Source organism: Garra rufa, chromosome 24 (genome assembly GCF_049309525.1).
Source record: "Garra rufa chromosome 24, GarRuf1.0, whole genome shotgun sequence".
In the NCBI taxonomy this organism is placed as follows: domain Eukaryota; kingdom Metazoa; phylum Chordata; class Actinopteri; order Cypriniformes; family Cyprinidae; genus Garra; species Garra rufa.
This window is the reverse complement of record NC_133384.1, coordinates 20,745,198-20,765,988: the sequence shown is the minus strand read 5'-3', so window position 1 is coordinate 20,765,988 and position 20,791 is coordinate 20,745,198. Positions and strand designations below refer to the sequence as shown.

Here is a 20,791-nt window from a genome sequence, read left to right as displayed (position 1 = left end):
TCAAAATATTTGTTAACTGGCTTTGCCATTTGTGGTTTGGTATCCAGCATGTTTTCTGTTCAGATACGCTACAGAATATGTTTTTTAAGAAAGTATCTTCTGTTCACCAAGTCTGCATTTATTTGATCCAACGGACTGTATAATTGTGAAACATTTGTACTATTTAAAAACTGTTTTTTATTTAAATATATTTTAAAATGTCATTTATTCCTGTGATTTCAAAGCTGAATTTTTAGCATCATTACTCCAGTCACATGATCCTTCAGAAATCATTCTAATATTCTGATTTGCTGCTCAAAAACATTTTTTGATCATTTTTTTTCTTTGAAGAACAACATTTAATAAGAATAAATACAAATAATAATAAATGTAATCAAAAATAAATAAAAGTATTACATACTGACTCCAAGCTTTTAAATGGTATATTGTGTAATTTTACGCTTTTTATTTCAGATAAATGCCGATCTTTGGATCTTTCTATTCATCAAATAATCCTGAATAAAAAAGTAATCAACTGTTTAATATTGATAATAATAATAATAATAATAAATGTTTCTTCAGCAAATCGGCATATTAGAATGATTTCTGAAGGATCATGTGACTGAAGACTGGAATAATGATGCTGAAAATTCAGATTTGATCACAGAAGTAAATTACATTTTAAAATATATTCAAATAGAAAGCAATAATATTTTCATATTTAAATATTGTAATATTTTAAATAGTAAAAAATATTTCACAATATTACCGCTTTTGCATGTGTTGTTGTTCTAGTCAGAAGTGTTGATGGTTGTCGATCTTACTGTGGATGAAAAATTCAGTTTAACTGCTACTAAACATTTACCTCTGGTTTCACAAACCAGGCTTAAGCCTAGTCCTAGACTAAAATGTAAGTCTGAGCTGTTTCAACTGAAAGAAACTTGCACTGACTGATCTAAAAATATATTGGTGCCTTTGTTTTGTCTCAAGATGCACAACAGTAATGTTTTTTTCTAAGCATGTTTACAAAAATTATTTAAATATTGTAATTGAACTATCTGCTTATCCTGGCATAGTCTAAGCCCTGTCTGTGAAACCGGGCCTTAATGATGTAGTGAACAGTGTGTTTTGCTGTAATCCATCTTTAAACCTTTTTAATTTTAAACGTCGCTTCTGGCCAAAATACCAGTTTGCTTCCTCTAGTGAAAAAGTCTATCCCCTGTTGTCCTCTCACATCAAAATCCACCAACATATCTGTTTAGACCTGTTTTGGACTGTTTTTGCTTCTCAACAGTGTTTGATCTGTGCACATTTCTCTCCTGATTCAGACGAGACAACGTTTTCATTGGAGAAATCAATATTATGGATAGAGGATTCGTAGTTTAGCCTGAAGAAACGGTTTGAAGTTAAACATCTCGATTTATTAATTTAGTAAACACACAGCTTTTCACTACATAAGACGATAATAAATAGGCTGGAGCTCTGACTATTATTACTTGTTTTTCTCATCTATTTAGACTCTCATTCTGACGGCACCCATTCACTGCAAATGATACATTGGTTAGCAAGTGATATAATGCTGAATTTCTCCAAATCTGTTTTGTTGAAACTCAGGTCAAACTCATCTACATCTTGGATGGCCAGAGGTTGAGTACATGTACACAACACATTTTCATAAATGTTGAACCTTTTATTTACTACTCTGTCTCAGATTTTGCAGCGCTTCTAAATTAAGATTTATTTTACTCAATGAAGTTTAGTGAGTTTGCCCAGCAAATCAATATCTCCTCCAGCCTGGCACTTTTCCCAAGTGCTCTTGACATGTTTTGAGTTGTTGTGGTCACCATCTGAAGCCTAATGTGGTTAAACCCCTAGTTTCCCAGTGTGTTAGTTGACTGAAACAATGTGGTATCAAATTCTAATTGAATTCCAGAGCACTTCTGTGGATCACGCGGAAAACAAACTCCTACTTATACAGTTATCAGTGGCTTTTTCTAATTGCTTTTTCATTTAACTAGTTCTCAAGAGAGCGTTTTGCACCATGGAGGTCTTGTGCCTGCTTAAGTCAACACAACACGCACTAATGTGAGACGAAGTTATGAGATTAGCCCAAACGAATTAATGCGAGCAAATAAATCTTGCAAATTATTTTCATGTGGCTTTAGGCTGCTTTTCCTAGGATAGCGACACAATATAAACATTTTACTGCCACTTAGAGCACGAACAGATGGTCGTCCACATGTTGGGGGTCTTACTAGAAAAGATAGGAGCAGAAGGACAGGGTCTGGTTTTGGGATGTAAAGCGACCTCTCACTGCTTCCCTGCAATGAAGTTGGATCAGTTGGCTGAGGATGCCTCCACTATGAGAGGTCTGCCAGAGAGGATCACATAACAGAGGAATCCCTCATGTCCTGATATCAGTTTCTTCTTGAGCAGTTAGCATATTCTTTGATTTAAGATGTGACAGGATGCCCGCTAAGCTTGAATTCTGAGGTAAAAAAATTGGTTTCCCATGCTTGGCCTCTGAAATTAAGAGCATTGCTCTGTTTGTCAGCCAGGCATATTTTGTTTTTGTGATGAAGTGGCAAAGCAGGGGTCCTAAATTAATCTTAATTTATGCACGTCCATGTTTCAAGAGCAGGAAAGCACACACTCGCAAATCAAGCCGTAGCCTCTTATGGGAGTTTATACACCCCTATGGCAATATTATTAACATATTAACATTAACTACACTACCAGTCAAAAGTTTTTTAAGAATGTTTTTTAAAGAATTCTCTTCTGCTCACCAAGCCTGCATTTATTTGATCCTAAATACAGCAAAAACAGTAATATTGTGAAATATTTTTCATTTTTTTTAGTCTTCAGTTTCACATAATCCTTCAGAAATCATTCTAATATGCTGATTTACTGTTCAAGAAACATATTATTATTATTATTATTATTATTATCAATATTTAAAACAGTTGAGTACATTTTTTCAAGATTTTTTGATGAATAGAAAAATTCAAAGATCAGCATTTATCTGAAATATTTAAATTGATTAAAAGCGATAATAAAGACATTTATAGTGTTACAAAAGATTTCTATTTTAGATAAATGCTGTTCTTCTGAACTGTTAAAATTCATCAAAGAAATTAAAAAAACATTAAAAATCTTACTGTTCAAAAACTTTTGACTGGTAGTGTACAGTGAGGGGAAAACATATTTGATCCCTTGCTGATTTTGTATGTTTGCCCACTGACAAAGAAGTGATCAGTCTGTAATTTTAATCTTAGAATAAAAAAAAAAAAAAAACAGAAAATTCATTCCAAAAAAGTTATAAATGGATTTTCATTTTAATGAGTAAAGTAAGTATTTGACCCCATGACTTAGTACTTGGTGGCAAAACCCTTGTTGCCAACCACAGAGGTCAGACGTTTCTTGTCGTTGGCTACCAGGTTTGCACACATTTTAGGAGGTATTTTGTCCCACTCCTCTTTGCAGATCCTCTCCAAGTCATTAAGGTTTCAATGCTGACATTTGGCAACTCAAACCTTCAGCTCCCTCCACAGATTTTTCTACGGGATTAAGTTCTGGAGACTGGCTAGGCCACTCCAGGACCTTAATGTGCTGCTTCTTGAGCCACTCCTTTGTTGCATTGGCCAAGTGTGTTGGGTCATTGTCATGCTGGAATATCCATCCACAACCCATTTTCAATGCCATCCATCGTCCCTTTGATGCTGTGCAGTCGTCCTGTCCCCTTAGCAGAAAAACACCCCCAAAGCATAATGTTTTCACCTCCATGTTTGATGGTGGGGATGGTGTTCTTGGGGGTCATAGTCAGCATTCCTCCTCCTCCAAACGAGTTGAGTTGATGCCAATGAGCTTGATTTTGGTCTCATCTGACAACAACACTTTTAACCAGTTTTCCTCTGAATCATTCAGATGTTCATTGGCAAACTTCAGACGGGCCTGTACATGTGCTTTCTTGAGCAGGGGGACCTTGCGGGCACTGCAGAGTTTCAGTCCTTCATGGCGAAGTGTGTTACCAGTTGTTTTCTTGGTGACTATGGTCCCAGCTGCCTTGAGATCATTGACCAGATCCTCCTGTGTAGTTCTGGGCTGATTCCTCACCGTTCTCATGATCATTGAAATGTAACGAGTTGAGATCTTGCATGGAGCCCCAGAGCAACAGTTATTTTGTGTTTCTTCCATTTGCGAATAATCAGGCCAACTGTTGTCACCTTTTTGCCAAGCTGTTTGGCGATGGTCTTGTAGACCAGTCCAGCCTTGTGTAGGTCTACAATCTTGTTCTTGACATCCTTGGACAACTCTTTGGTCTTGGCCATGGTGGAGAGTTTGGAATCTGATTGACTGATTGCTTCTGTGGACAGGTGTCTTTTATACAGGTAACAAGCTGAGATCATCTTGTTATACCTGTATAAAAGACAGCTGGGAGCCAGAGGTCTTGCTGCTTGATCAAATACTTATTTCACTCATTAAAATGCAAATCAGTCTATAACTTTTTTGAAATGCGTTTTTCTGGATTGTTTTGTTGTTATTCTGTCTTTCACTGTTAAAATAAACCTACCATTAAAGTTATAGGCTGATCATTTCTTTGTCAGTGGGGAAATGTACAAAATCAGCAGGTTATCAAATAATTATTTCTCACTGTTTGTAAACAGATTTAAGGTGATTGATTTAATATAAAGAATACTCAAGGTTTAACACAAGTTAAGCTCAATCAGCAATACGAAGTAATTTCAACATGTCATTTCTTTTATTAAATGTCTAAATCTTGGTTACAGTTAGATGCTTACACTGGAACTGAATGGGGCAATCCCATAAAGGAAGTTTCCTTTAACTTGAAATTACATTTTTAAATAAAATGAAGTCCATTCAGAGGGGTTATACACTGTGACCTTTCATATAATAAAGCTAAATGTAACTACACTTAAAACAACTTTGCTTAATGCAACAAAATGGCCAGGAATTCCCATCGCCATTGCAGCTTTTGATATATTTAGAGCTTTCTGTGGGATTACATTTAAAGAATCTCATTAAAAGATGCCACTGTCTCCTAGCTACAGCTAAAAAGATAATGAAGCATAGCTTTCGAGGTTTGTCATGCAGAAACGCAACCTCCCCTTCCCAAAATGAAGCTCTACGCACCGGTCCCCTCATACGGTGAAAAGCTTCCCTAACCCAGTGGCCTTGGATGTTGGCCACACTTGCTGAATATTTCAAAGCCAGATGGGGCTATTTTCAGAAAGCTATCGGTTTCATTGTAAGCGAAGAAGCGTCTGACAAATGCATGTCGTGTTTTGAGTGCGGCGCTGGTGTTGGTGCTTATAGATTGCACCTTTATGCATAATGTATAGAGTTTAATGAAGTTGGCATTGGAATCTCATTGCTGAGGGTTTCGGGACAAACGCCGTCACAGGTGATAAAGCGAATCCGCTTGTAGACGCACATGATCGATGAGGTCATGGAGACGTTTAGGGCTTGTTAAGAGCTTTTTACCCTTAAGTCTCTAAGAAAAATGGTCGGTCAAGGTTATGCGCTCTCCTTGCCACTTTATTTGGGAATACTCTCTCATTTTGCATTCTTGTTGCAATCTTAGCCTTGCATACTGAATGCGGTCGGGCGAACAGTCTGGAGGCCTTTTTTGGTCTCTGAGTGAGCAGCAAATTACAAATATGTGCTCATAATTCCGGTTGATTAGAGTACACATTATGTTTGTTTGCAAGGCATGAGGCTTTGTTTTGTCTGTCCACAAAAACTCATGTAGCATAAGCGCTGGGGAATTGGCCAGCTAATGTCAGGAAGCACAAACTAATAGCATCATACAATCAGTATGAAACACTATTATACAACCAACTGTAAAAACAGTCCCTATATCATCCATCTGGTTGGCGTCCAGTCTGTTTGGTTTGTGCAGCTTGTTACATTATGGTTTATTAGGTTTATGCAGGCTTCACAGTGTAGGGCCCTATGAAATCCATTTTACTTTTTCTGGATTAAATTTTTTTGTTTTAATTTTTCTACACTTTTTTTTAATGGTTAAATTAAAAAATATCAATCAAAAAGCATGTCTAAGTAATTGGAATCATGAAACTTACACAATTTAGCACCAATTTATTAACAGTTAAACAAAAGTGTTTTTTAAAGAAGTTCATTTCCAGAACAAAAATGTACAGATAATTTACTCACCCCCTTGTCATCCAAGATGAACATGTCTTTCTTTTTTCAGTCGTAAAGAAATTATGTTTTTTGAGGAAAAAATTCAGGAATGTTCTCCATATAGTGAACTTCTATGGTGCCCGCAAGTTTGAACTTCCAAAATGGAGTTTAAATGCAGCTTCAAAGGGCTCTAAATGATCCCAGCTGAGGAAGAAGGGTCTTATCTAGCGAAACAACCGGTTTGTTTCTAAAAAAAAAAAAAAAAAAAAAAAATTACAATTTATATACTTTTTAACCTCAAATGCTCGTCTTGTCTAGCTCTGCGTGAACTGTCAAAATCATCTCATTTTGTCCTCCAACTTCAAAATTGTCCTACATCGCCTTTTTTTGTAAAGGGTGTTTGACCCTCCTTGCGCGTTCACTTTGTAAACACTTGATCGGTACTTCTGCAGCGATGTAGGACCATTTTGAAGTTGGTGGAGAAAATGATATGGGAGTTTCTCAGCATACCCTAACTGTATTGAACCAGAATACACAGAGTTCACCCAGAGCTAGACAAGACGAGCAGTTGAGGTTAAAAAGTATATAAATTGTAACTTTTTTTTTTTTTTTAGAAAATAACCATTTGTTTTGCTAGATAAGACCCTTCTTCCTCAGCTGGGATCATTTAGAGCCCTTTGAAGCTGCATTTAACTGCATTTTGGAAGTTCAAACTCGCAGGCTCCATAAAAGTTCACTATATGGAGAGAAATCTTGAAATGTTTTCCTCAAAAAGCATAATTTCTTTACGACTGAAGAAAGAAAGACATGAACATTCTGAATAACAAGGGGGTTAGTGAATTATCTGTAAATTTTTGTTCCGGAAGTGAACTTCTTCTTTAAGGCCTATGAATAACATTTTATTTTTTCATTTTTCAAATTCAGTGTTATTTTTACCAAATTGTGTTTTCCATTAGTGTATATTCCATTTTAATGGTTTTATTCAATTCAAAATTTCTTTTTTTTTGATAATAAAGTTATTATTATTATTATTAGTAGTAATAGTATTATCATCACATTAAGCAATATAGTTCTGTCACAATTTCTTCAAGTTAAACCAAACTTTTATTTTGATGGGTTGCTGTAAAGACCTTTAAGTTTCTGTTTTGTATATGATATGACAATGGTTTTTCTCAAAAGAAACTCATGAAGTGAATCTCAGAGAAGTTCTAGAAATTGTTTATGTGCAGAACATGCAGAATTCATATTTAAATTGTATTTTTACGGCTTAATATTCACAGACACTTAACTATTTGGTGTTTTGATATAAGTGTACTAACCTACATTTTTATGACTGGATTCCGTGATTCCATCTGTGTTTTTCACATTGCGGAAATCATATTTGCAATTTTTGCAAACTTAGCTAAGAGTCATTTTCATTATTTGGTTATTTAGATTTTTTCTTTTATGTGATCCTGGACCTCAAAACAGGACAATATTAGGTGGAGATACAACTATTTGAAAATCTGGAATCTGAGGGTGCAAAAAAATTTGAAATATTGAGAAAATCGACTTTTGCAAAGTTGTCCAAACGAATCAGAAATTAAGTTTTGATAAATTTACGGTTAAAAAAAGTACAAAATATCTTCATCAAACAATATCTTTACTTAATATTATAATGATTTTTGGCCTTAAAGAAAAATCGATCATTTTGACCCATACAGGGTCACATATAGGGATGTGCAGATATTAAAATTCTATACCAAAAAAAGTATATTTCTTTGATGAATAGAACATTAAAACCAACAGCTTCTTCTCAGAAATGTTGCATCTTAAATTCCTTTTTAAAGCATCAGTGCTACAGTCATACAGACATCTATGATTAATTTATGTAAGTGACATAGTTGACAGTAAAATGCCTACACCATTCTATAAGGACGTCTTTGGCTTTTCCCATCATGCTCTGTTCTCTATAAATAGCCTTTTGGTACACGATGTGCTAATAGAGTTCAGAAGGAAGACTTTCCCCGGCACTTGAAGGCTATCCCGAGGCTAGAGTTACGTGCCCTCATGGGATGGGATTGAATTGAATCAAATGCACTGTAGTGCTTGATACTTTAGTGTTGCGTTGAAGCCAGACTGACCGGCTTTGCTCTAATACGTCTTAACTCTGTCAGGTATCATTGGATGAGCCGTTTACCTTAATCAGATTAGAAAGCGTCTGAGCATGGATGTTTATCCCCACACAGCTGCCTGGCATCTCCTACAAGATAATATTTCACCAAGGAAGAGCCACCAATGCTGTGGTCCTCATGCAATGTGGAATTGTTGTTTGCTCAATGGCAAAAAGACATCTTATTCTTGATTTACTTCCTTTTACGTCTGATGTTTTAGACTTTGGCACAATTAGTTCTCAGTTAGAGCTTTGTAACAGGAAAACTTTTGGAGGCTTGGAGATGGTGTTGAGTCTGGTGAAATTCAGGACCTCAGTCAAAAGCCTCAAAGGTCTTTAGTTCTCTTTTAAAGACTCTCTTCCTCTGTAATTGGTAATATTATCTCAGAAGACTTCATCATTGAAGCCTCAGTGGATTTGTGGCTTCTGGAAGGCTGTATGGAGGTGTTGAAAGGAAGCTGAGGAGATGAAATACTCTTGCTCTGGTCAGCCAGAAGCCATCAGGGTCAAATAGAGTGGGTTGGCTTCTCTTCCGCTTGTAATGATACCCACCGGCACCCTACTGAGTTCTTCATTTGATGGCGCTCAGTGTGTGTTTATGTGTTGGTATATGCTATCTTAGTGTGAATGTGTGAATTACTATGTCTCCCTCAGTTTTTCAGTATTTAGCACCTCCATAGACTTAGAGAGTAACAGTAATAAATTTGTGTTGCAGCATATGTTTGTGCTCGCTGCGTTATTTATGCAGCAGATCTCTTGTGTGTTGTCTGAGCTGTGCTTCTGGTTTTTTTGGACTGAATGTTCATCGACAGTACAGCAATAGTACAGACAAGGCATTCAGTGCCAGAAACAATACTGTGTTTTCATTAGCATTTATTTTTCTACCACAAAAGTATTTAATATATAATGTTTTTATTTAATAAGAATGATTCAAGTTTTTATAGTATTTAAAGTTAATATTTGAATTTATTAATCTTATTTTTTATTTCACTTATGGTTTAATAGCTGGAAATGATACTAAAGTGTTACTCCATAAAACTTTATTTTTAAAGGAATATCTGGAATGGATTTTTTCTTCCATGTTTTAATTTTAACTGGAAATCTCTGTTGTGCTGTAGTTTTCATTAAGTTTTTGAAATATTTTAAGAAATTAATTCAATTGTTAATGTTTTACACAACCAGTCAAAAGTTTTTGAACAGTAAGATTTTTTCAAGAAATCTCTTCTGCTCACCAAGCCTGCATTTATTTGATCCAAAGTACAGTAAAAACAATATAATTCTGAAAAATGTTTACTATTTAAAATAACTGATTTTCTATTTGAATATAATTTATAATATAATTTATTCCTGTGATTTTTTTTTTTAAAGCTAATTTTTACATGATCCTTCAGAAATCATTCTATTATTCTGATTTTCTGCTCAAAAACATGTATTATTATTATTATTATTATTATTACTACTGAAAATTTAGCTTTGAAATCACAGGAATAAATTTAATTTTAAAATATATTTTTATATTAATATTTTAATAATAAAATAATAAATGTTTAATAATAAAAAACATGTATTATTATTATTATGTATTATCATTACTGAAAATTTAGCTTTGAAATCACAGGAATAACTTACATTTTAAAATATATTTATATATTAAAACTTTAAACAGTTATTTTAAGTAGTAAAAATATTTCAGAATTGTTTTTGCTGTAGTTTGCATCAAATGCAGGCTTGGTGAGCAGAAGAGACTTCTTTAAAAAAAAAAAAAACTAAAAAAATATTACTGTTCAAAAACTTTTGACTGGTAGTGTATGTTTTCATTTTTGATAATAAATCTGTAATCATAAATCCAAGAAAAAAACAAACAAACACGGACAGAAACACTAAATAAAATCATGAACAAAAAAAAAAAAAAAAAACAGTCATAGGGCCCTATTATTGTTAATATTTAAATAAAGTATAAAAATTTTATGGATTCAATTGATCAGACATGCATTTTGATAATTAAAATTGAACAAGTAAAATGGATCCAGAATAATTCATTATGATTTAACTTAATTTGTATAAAAAAAAAAGAAAAAAAAAAATCATAGTGCCCTTAGAGTAAATTTTTGTTGAACTTTTAATAAATTGTTATTAAAGTGTATATATTTCAGGATTTTAATTCATGCTTTTTGGGAAAAGTTGAATTTGGGGAAAAATAAAATGGAAATAAATAAATTTGGTGGGAAAAATAGGTTCATAAATTTAAATTTATGGACACATATTTGTTGTTATTCAAGACCAAATGTTATAACAGTATGATTCCATTATAATTACATTACACTGTTCTCACAGTAACACAGCTAGCTGTTTCCTCCAGCTGAGAGAGTCTCAGTATCAAACCTACCGACATTTCGCTCTGTAGGCAGTCAGAGGTCCCATGGGCTCTGAGCTCTTCCCTCTGTGAATGTGCCTTAAACTGGGTATAATGGCTCAAGCTCACTCTATTTGCTGAGGGTTAATAGTGGCTTGGAACAGGGGATTGTCAAAAGCGAACAGCATTGTAACAGGCTGGGACATGACCAAAAAAATTCTATGATGATGTTGACACTGTTTTAAGCACCGTTGCCTTTTGAATCAGATCATTATTTTTATCTGGCAGATCTGTGGTGAATGAATGAAGTACTCACAGACACAGAGCCTCCTACACTCCAATCGACGGTTTTTATAGATGCTCACTAAGGCAAGCGTCAATATTATTATAGCTCATACTTCTAAAGTTGGAGCTTTGAACTTTGCCGCATGATCCTTCCCACACATTTGTGCTGCAGATGTGAATGATACCTCAGATGATGCAGATTGATGAAAAGAGGTTTGCTACTGTATTATTTTTCCCTGCTTGATAAATGGGCGAAAACATTCAATAGACATACATTGCTGAAGAGACCCAATTCATATTTAAAGACCAGAATATTCACAGTCTTGGAAATAGGCTCTTTTTATTTTGTCCATTAAGCTGCTGCCCAAAACCCATTAGCAACCACATAACAACTTGTTAAAACCCACTCAGAACACCTTAGCAACTGCATGGCAATGCCCTGGCAACCATCCACAACACTAGCAACATGTTTTGTAAGTTCAGATCTACTCACATTTTATTATTTTCATCTTAACCACACAGAGCACCCTTGCACCAAATAGCAAGCTTAAAAACACTCGTTTTTACCATAGCAATACCTTGGCAACAATCCAAAACCCAGTAGCAACATGGCAGAGGGTAATGTATGGTCAGTCACACTGGCATTTTCTTTTTTTGATCCAAGCTAGTAAGCAACCACCCAAAACATCCTAGCAACTGCATGACAGCATGCTAAATATGCTCAGAATACCTTACTGGATAGCAACACCCTGATAACTGTCCACAACACTCTAGAGGTGGTGGCAGCTTTTGTATGGTCAAGCTCACTCATATTTTCTCCTTTTGATTTAGACTAGCAAGTGACCACCCAGAACACCCTAGCAACTGCATGAGAGCATGGTAAAAACACTCAAAATATCTTGGCAACTGCATAGCAACACCCTGATAACTGTCCACAACACCCTAGAAAGGTGGTGGCAGCTTTTGTAGGGTCAAGCTCACTCATATTTTCTTCTTTAGATTTAGGCCAGTAAGCAACCACTCAGAACACCTTGGCAACCCCATACCAACTCTTTAAAACAGCCCAGAATGATTTAGCAACTGCATAGCAATAGGCTTCATGCCCAACAGGCTTCCGTTTTCTGCTAAACAGGTCTCGTTGCTTCCGGTTCACGCGTTTTGCATATCCCTCTTTAAATATGAACATGATTTACTCAAGATTCATTCAAAGTAGACACTAAAAATGATCATAACCAATGTCCATCACATATGTGGATTGATATATAAAAGTTTTAAATTTTTATTCTTTTCACTAACATTTATATATAAATATCGAATGAAACGTCCACAATAAACAGCTGGCTTGTTTAACTGATTACCTTAAAAGTCCGTCGATATCGCCATTATTTATTACGGCTATTAACACGTTCTCCGACAAGCGGAAGCAATGAGACCTGTTTTCCGGGGTTGGTCATGTGACGTTCGGCATAAAGCCTATTCACTGGTAACCATCTATAACACACTAGCAACATGGCAAAAGGTTTTGCTTGGTCAACCCCACTCACATTTTCTTGTTTTCATCTGGACCAGTAAGCAACAACCCAAAACACCCTAGAAATCGCATAGCAAGGCTCTAAAACCTATTCAAAATGCCTTAGCAACTGCACAGCAACACCCTGGCAACCATCCATGACACACTAGCAGTGTTGCAGTTGGTTTTGCTTGGTCAATCCCATTCACATTTTCTTGTAAGCAACCACCCAGAACACCGTAGCAACCGTTTATAAGCACAATAAAAACACTCAGAATATCTTAGTAAATGCATAGCAACACCCTGACAGCCATCCACAACAACCTAGAAATGTGGCGGAATGGTTTGTATGGTCACTCTCACTCACGTTCTTCTTTTGATTTGTGCCAATAACCAACTACCCAGAACACGTTCGAAATCAAATAGCAAGATTCTAAAACTACTCAGAATGCCTTAGCAACTGCATAGCAACACTTTGGCAACCATCCATAACATTTTGTATGGTCAAGCTCACTCACATTTTCTCCTTTTGATCCAGACAACCACCCAGAACACCCTAGAACTCACATAGCAAGGTTCTAAAAACTATTCAAAATGCCTTAGCAACTGCACAGCAACACCCTGGCAACCATCCATAACACACTAGCAGTGTTGCAGTTGGTTTTGCTTGGTCAATCCCATTCACATGTTCTTGTAAGCAACCACCCTGAACACCATAGCAACTGTTTATAAGCACATTAAAAACACTCAGAATATCTTAGTAAATGCATAGCAGCACCCTGACAACCATCCACAACAACCTAGAAATGTGGCAGAATGGTTTGTATGGTCACTCTCACTCACGTTCTTCTTTTGATTTGTGCCAATGACCAACTACCCAGAACGCGTTCGAAATCAAATAGCAAGATTCTAAAACTACTCAGAATGCCTTAGCAACTGCATAGCAACACATCTGCAACCATCCATAACATATTTTGTATGGTTAAGCTCACTCACATTATCTCCTTTTGTTGCAGACTAGTAAGTGAACACCCTGAACACCCTAGCAACTACATGAGAGCATTCTTAAAACACTCAAAATACCTTGGCAACTGCGTAGTAATGCCCTGGCAACCAGGTTTAGACAGGTTTAGTCTTTTATTTAATTCACTCACTTTTTTCATGTTTTTGATCTGGACAAGTAAGCAATTATCCAGAACACCCTAGAAACTGTTTATAAGCATACCAAAAACACCTACTAGAATACCTTAGTAACTGTATAGCAACACCCTGACAACTATCCACAACACCCTAAAAACGTGGCAGGAGGGTTTATATGGTCAGTCCCACTCACATTTTCTTCTTTTGATTTGTGCCCATAACCAACTTCCAAGAACACCCTAGAAATCACATAGCAAGACTCTAAAACTACTCGGAATGCCTTAGCAACTGCACAGCAACACCCTGTCAGCCATCCATAACACACTAGCAGTGTTGCAGCTGGTTTTACTTGGTCAATTCCATTTACATTTTCTTGTTTTCTTGTTTTGATCTGGACTAGTAACTAAGCAACCACCCAGAACACACTAGAAACTGTTTATGAGCACACCAAAAACACATAGAATACCTAGAACACCCTGACAACCTTCCATAACAACTTAGAAATGTGGCGGGATGGTTTGTATGGTCACTCCTGCTCACATTTTCTTCTTTTGATTTGTGCTAATAAGCAACTTCCCAGAATGTGTTAAAAATCACATAGCAACGCTCTAAAGCTACTCAGAATAGCTTAGCAATTGCGTAGCAACACCCTGGCAACCACCCATAACACAATAACCATATGACAGCAGGTTTTCTATGGTAAAGCCCACTCATTTTTTTTATAAGATGTAAAAATTGAGGATTTGAGAGGTTTTCATTGAGAGACACTGAAACAGTAGGAATACATGGACACATGATAGGAGGGTGGGATCAAAAAATTAAAAGTCAGATCACCGGCTATTAAATACCAACATGTGCGCTACCTTGGCTACGTCTCTCACTAATCTACCTACAGTGCCTTTTCACATTTTTAAAAAGAAATTTAAAGCAGTTTAACATAATGCTGCAACAAAACAAAATCTGGAAAAAAAAAATGAAGGGGAATGAATACTTTTGCAAGGCACTGTATGTTTTTCCTAATGTAATTTTCACAGAGAAAAATCCCATTTTCTCTATGAAAGGACACCTTAGAATAGAATATTTAAAGTCTGGGTCAGTACAACAATGCCAGTCTGAATGAAATCTGAGAGAGTTTCTGTTGAGTCTTCAAAGTGAAGGGTGAACTACATTTAACAGTGAGCTTGTCTCCTGAGAGATGTTTAAAGTGGAGCACTAGTGCTGTAGGGGAATGTTTGCTTGTGGAAACGGCATGATTACCTGCTTTCAGCAGATGGGAGCCACTCCACTAACCTGCATATGACCACTGACATTCTCCGACTTCAATAACAGGGACGCCCCACCAAATTTAGATACGACAATCTGTATTCCAGTCATGGGGAATCCACCTGTCAATCCAAGCGCTTTTATTTGCATAGAAATCAGCTTACAGGCACACGTCTCTTTGTAAGACTGTCATTGTCAGCAACGTGCCCTTTTCGCGACAGTCCCGAGAGACCATCCCTGGATCAGATGCTAATGTCAGAATCAGTACGACACAGAGACCGAGCGCAAAACATATTGTGTGCAGCAGTCCTACATCTGCTATCTCTGGTCTTTTTTTCTCCCTCCCACCTCATCTGCTCTGCCTCTGCTTTTCAAAAACAATGTGGGACGTGTTGTGTAACAGGGTTGAATAGTCACATCTCTCTTATTATTTTCAGCGGCTAATTCCACCGTGCCTGTCACATCCTGCATTTCTTCAGCTGCAGTAACGTGGCCGCGGGGTCCGGAGTGGTCTCATCAACAATGTGGCAAACTCACATGAGAAATGAGGTCTTTATCCACACCAATACTGTCACTACTGAGCAGTTTGGGGAAAAGTTCAGATTCTTTGCTTTATTGTTTGTTGTGGGTACAAGCAGTACTTTCTCATGTTCCCACCATAGATGTCCTAATATATCAGATAGAATATTGAAAGTACAATTTTTCAGTTATTTTATGGTAACACTTTACAATAAGGTGTTATTTGTTGACTTTAGATAATGTATTAACTAACGGGAACTAACAAAGAACAATACATTTATTACACTATTTATTAATCTTTGTTAATGTACATTCTTAGTTCATGTCAGCTAATAAATAAAATAAACGTTAACTGAAATTAAAATATTAAAATGTTATTTCAGCTCATTGTCAGGGCAACATTTCTCATTTATGTTTGGTATGAACTAAAGTAATAAAAAAAATAAAACTAAACACACTCAACAAAATGACTCAAAATTAACCTAAAATGAAAACAGAAAATATGAAAGTAAAATATAATTAAAATAGTAAAAGAAAAACTATAATAAAAAAAAATACAAAAATAATAAAATAAAAATGTAAATATAATGTAAATAAAAAACTTTAATTAAAGTATAATTAAAAAACTAAAATAATGAAATAAAAATAATAAAAAATAAAAATATAATAAAAAACTGTAATTAGTAAAACTATATTAATAATACAAAGTATAACTGGTGCACACAGGGTTTATTTTTTTTAATAGGCAAAATCAATTATTTTAAAACGAATTTCTAGGAATGCACAATATATCAGTAACGTATTTTTTATCAGATTTTTTTATTTAAAATATCATATATCCGTGTGGATTTACATTGAAAACATTTGTTATTATGCTCATTTATTCATGCTATTTTTACACTTAGATTACCAGTGATGTCCTTTAATATTCATTTAAGTTTTTAAAATGCTAATAATTTAATAAAACTCTGAAATATAATATTAAGTGAATATACATTTTTCATACAGTACATCATAATGCTATGAAGCCTAAATTTATTTGTAGCATTTAGTTTTTCATTTATTTTATTCAAATAAAATGGTAAATATTAATTTTCAACCATAAAATGTAATTTTTAAAAACACTTTTGTATGCATCGACCAGCATTTTAATATTGGTTTATCTTTATAGGTACTTCAAATTGGTTTGAGTGGATTTTTTTTTTTCAGTTATTTTTCTTACCTTTGTGTAAATAACCAAGTTATAATTTATCCAGTTTAAGTGCCTGAGATTGACTAGATCTTATTTCATAATTCTTCAAATCTGCTATACATCACAACACCTGCATTGTTTTGAGGTTACAGGCTTCAAAACGTACTCTATGGGAATGACGCTTGTTACAGTATGTACTTTTGGTGGGGTGAGTTTTTATGGCTCTTTATATTAGTCTCACCACTAAACTGTGGTATTGCTTTTGCTGCACACTTGTGTTATGTAACACTGTATCAAGCCAGGTTGAAATACACACCAAGGAATGTTGTATTACCTGAAAGCTGCAGAAGACCATGACTGTTGTTTGTAATGATGAATTCACATCACCAGCATTGAGATCGCTGTAAATGTGCAATTTTTGGTAGCTTCTTGTCTATCGTCTTCTGAAAATAAGCTACTTTGCTAAAGCTGCATCTTGCAAACCGCCTTTGCATTTCTCATAAACTTTATGTATAGCTGACTTTGTTTTGCATACGTTTGATTAAAAAAAATGCAGACTTTTCCATCAGTTTGTAAAACCATATTTGAGAAATCGTTAAGACAAAACCACTTACAATTGAGGTTTGTGTGCTGATCTTTCCCATAGACTTCCATTGCAAACATTTATCTGTCAACACATTTTTGTTTGTTTTTATTATTGTCACATTGCTTAAAAGACAATTGGAGTGTTTAAATGTCTCTCAGCCATATAATCAGACTTCAAACACTAGCGTTTCTCTCTTTCCTTGTCTCGCTCAATACATTGTAATGAATAGTTTCCTGACAGATCATTCTTCTTTTAGTCCTCTCACTTGGCATTGAAACATTGAATTGTAGTTCTGCTGCACCGGGCCTTACTTCATATGTTTGTATTTTAAAGCACACCTGGTCCATTCTGAGGTTGAGTATAAGGAACTCCCTGCCTCAAGGTGATGCTTTGAGTCGGTACATCATGTGTGTGCCTGCACATTGCAATCCTGTTTGCCCTTACAAAGCTATCAAATGTAAATGCTAGTTATCTCCAAAGGAAACGACAAGTTCTTTGATGCTAATCATTGGTAAGGCTTCAAACAAGTGCTTACTTGACATCACAGTAAACGGTGACGTTTGTTTCGTTATCAGAAACAACTAACATACTTTTACTGATAGATATCTGCACTTCTACTCAGCACTAAAGCTAATCAAGTTTGTGTTTTTATGCATATTACATTTATTCCAAAACAATAACTCAAGGCCATAACAATTTAAACAATGTATTTTATTTAACTTATGTTTTCGTAATACAATTTTAATTCTTTGGATCATCATCGTCAAAGCTCAGTAAATATTGGTCACAGTGGAGATTTACCTTAAATTTCACAGCTGATTACTCACAGAAAACTTCCTCAGATCATGTTTTCAGGCCATATCGAAGTGTGTAAGTTATTAAAATTAGTCTTCCCATTAACGCCATTATATTGTTCATTCAGTCTGATTTGCGAATGCGGAACGCACACGAACTCAAGAGGCAGGATTTATTGCATAAACCGATCATAACCAGTCATATCAAATCATATTACGATGGAAGCATTGCCTCCTCTCATGTGACTTTTTTCCCATTCATTCTTCGTTACCCCCCATCCAAACCCACCGTACGTTTTAGGGGCTCTGTTAAAACTCAATGGGCTCAGGGGAGGCCAGAGAGACTCCCACTGTAACTTTAACCGCTGGTGTCGCTGTTGGACAATGTTTCTTTAGAAAACAAGTGATTTATACACTTTTAAATATTATATTTTGTAGTATTGATGTTGTTTTATCTTTTTACCTACCAACTTTTTTTCCCCATCCAATGTTTCCACCGATCAAGTTAAGTTTCTCAAACTTAAGTAATTCAAATAAAGAAATATTCCAAGCCCAGAGTTGATTATTCATATACTGTTTTAATCTGATTATTTTAAAGGGTTAGTTCACCCAAAAAATGAAAATTAGCACATTATTTACTTACCCTCCAGGCATCCTAGGTGTATATGACTTCCTTCTTTCAGACGAATCCAATCGGAGTTATATTAAAAATTGCTCTGGCTCTCCCAAGCTTTATCATGGCAATGGGTGGGTGTTTCTCTTCAAGACTCCAAAACAAGTCCAATAAAGTGCATTGCCATGATAAAACTTGGGAGAGCCGCAGCAATGTTTAATATAACTCCGATTGGATTCGTCCGAAAGAAGGAATCAAATACACTTAGGATGCCTGTAAGGTGAGTAAATAATAAGCGAATTTTCATTTTTGACCGAACTAACTCTTTAAATTAGTCATATCCTCTGGGTCTGCATGCAGTTATTAGATAACATTATATTGTAGACAGATTAGAGATTAATCCATTAAATAAGCCGCTGCAATAAAAACCATGATATTAAAATACATTTAAAGCACATTTCAAGTCAGAACTGCAGTGACACATACAAAACCAACATCACTTAAAATGTACTATATCTATGTATGTATCTGTTCCAGGGCAAAAAATGAAGACTCTTAGCGCCACTCAGTGGACATTTCACATCGAATATGTCATGAAACGTACATGGCAGTATGTGTTTTGCATCTTGCAAAAAAGTTCCCACAGGTTACTTTTCGTCATGAGATTAGGTTGTTTCAGGTCACTCCAAGACATACAAAACAAACGTCACATAAAACGTACCATATGTACGTTCATCTGTCTGAGGGGGAAAAAAAACGAACACACTTTTAGCACCACTCAGTGAACATTTCACATTGAATATCACAAAACGTACATGGCGGCATGTATTTTTTTTTTTTTAAAGTTCCCACTGGTTCGTTTTCAACAGACCAGGTTGCAATATTTTGAGGAGACACTTGCCTCCCCAGAGAAAATACCTCTGGTTTCTACAGATGACAGGAATAGTTCACTAGACGATCAACAGTCATTTATGTCTTCATCAGTTGGCTGTCTTGGCTCTCTGATGTCCTCTGGTTTACATCATCCTAACAGACCTGAGACTCAGCAGTGAGCAGTTTCCAACAGAAAGTTCAGCCGGCATGGAGTTGGACTTAGGATGTGGAATCCTTGAGTACAAATCCCGTGAAAAAACATGACTCACGATGAAAGATCTGAAAGATGAGAAAACTAAAAACATGCTAAAACAGCATGCTTGCGATTGCGTTTTTGCCTCACATTTGCTGTTGTTCATACTATTGGGTCAGTTTAGGTGTAGTGCAGATGGTACAATATTTTAAAACGTCATACAGTTATAGTGCCACGGACATTTCAAGACGTACAAAACCAATGTCACATAAAATGTACGTTCATCTGTTCTGGGGGACAAAAAGAATGCTCTTTTAAGGCCGGGACACACCAACCCGACGATCGGCCGTCTGGCCTCATCAGGAAGTTGGTGGGCGTCGGTGAAGCGCGTCGGTTCGGTGTGTTCCGCACGTTGGCTCTTGTCGGCTTTCGTCGGGCTCGCGTCAGCTAAAGTTTGCCCGATTCGACATGTTGAATCGGCGTCGGGCTTGTCGGGGCTGTCTGGGAAAGACAGCGCTCTGATTGGCTGTTCAGACATCGAATCAGAGCGCGTGGAGGACTTGAACGTGAGGTGACGTAACAAGCAAAGGAAAGAGTCAATTTCGCAATTCGCACAATTCGAAACCAACTATGGCTGTGTGGAACGAAGCTATTGAAGGAGAGCTGATCAATTTGATCCAAGACAGGCCAGCGCTGTACGACATAACGGAAAACGCTATGCAAACCGTGCGGCGGTTCTTCCGGGTTCTCTTCTTGGAATGAAAATACAGACTACTGCCATCTGCAGGTACGCCACGGTATATCTCCTCACGCATGCGCAGAAAGCACCTTCTAGTTTGTAGTCGGGTTTCGTCAGTTCGGTGTGTTCGAGCTCAGTTTAATTGCCCAGATGCCCGCAGACACAGCCGACTAGAGGCGACAAGACGGTCGGCTTTCGTTGGCGCTAGTTGGTTGGCGTCGAGTTGGTGTGTCCCAGCCTTTAGCACCACTCAGTGAACATTTCACATCGAATAGGTCACAAAATGTACATGGCAGTACATATTTCGCATCTTGTGAATAAGTTGCACAGGTACGTTTTCGTCGTGAGATCAGGTTGCAATATTTTGAGGACACTGCCTTCCTTGTCTTTTCAGAGAAAATGCCTCTGGATTCTACAGATGACAGGAACAGTTCACTA

General features: G+C 36.2%; 1 protein-coding gene across 2 annotated transcripts in view; it reads left to right on the top strand.

Moving 5' to 3' along the window:
* The window catches only part of ctdspla (CTD (carboxy-terminal domain, RNA polymerase II, polypeptide A) small phosphatase-like a), a 59,333-nt gene that overhangs the window by 934 nt on the left and 37,608 nt on the right, over window positions 1-20,791 (top strand). The gene's annotated exons all lie outside the window — the stretch shown is intronic.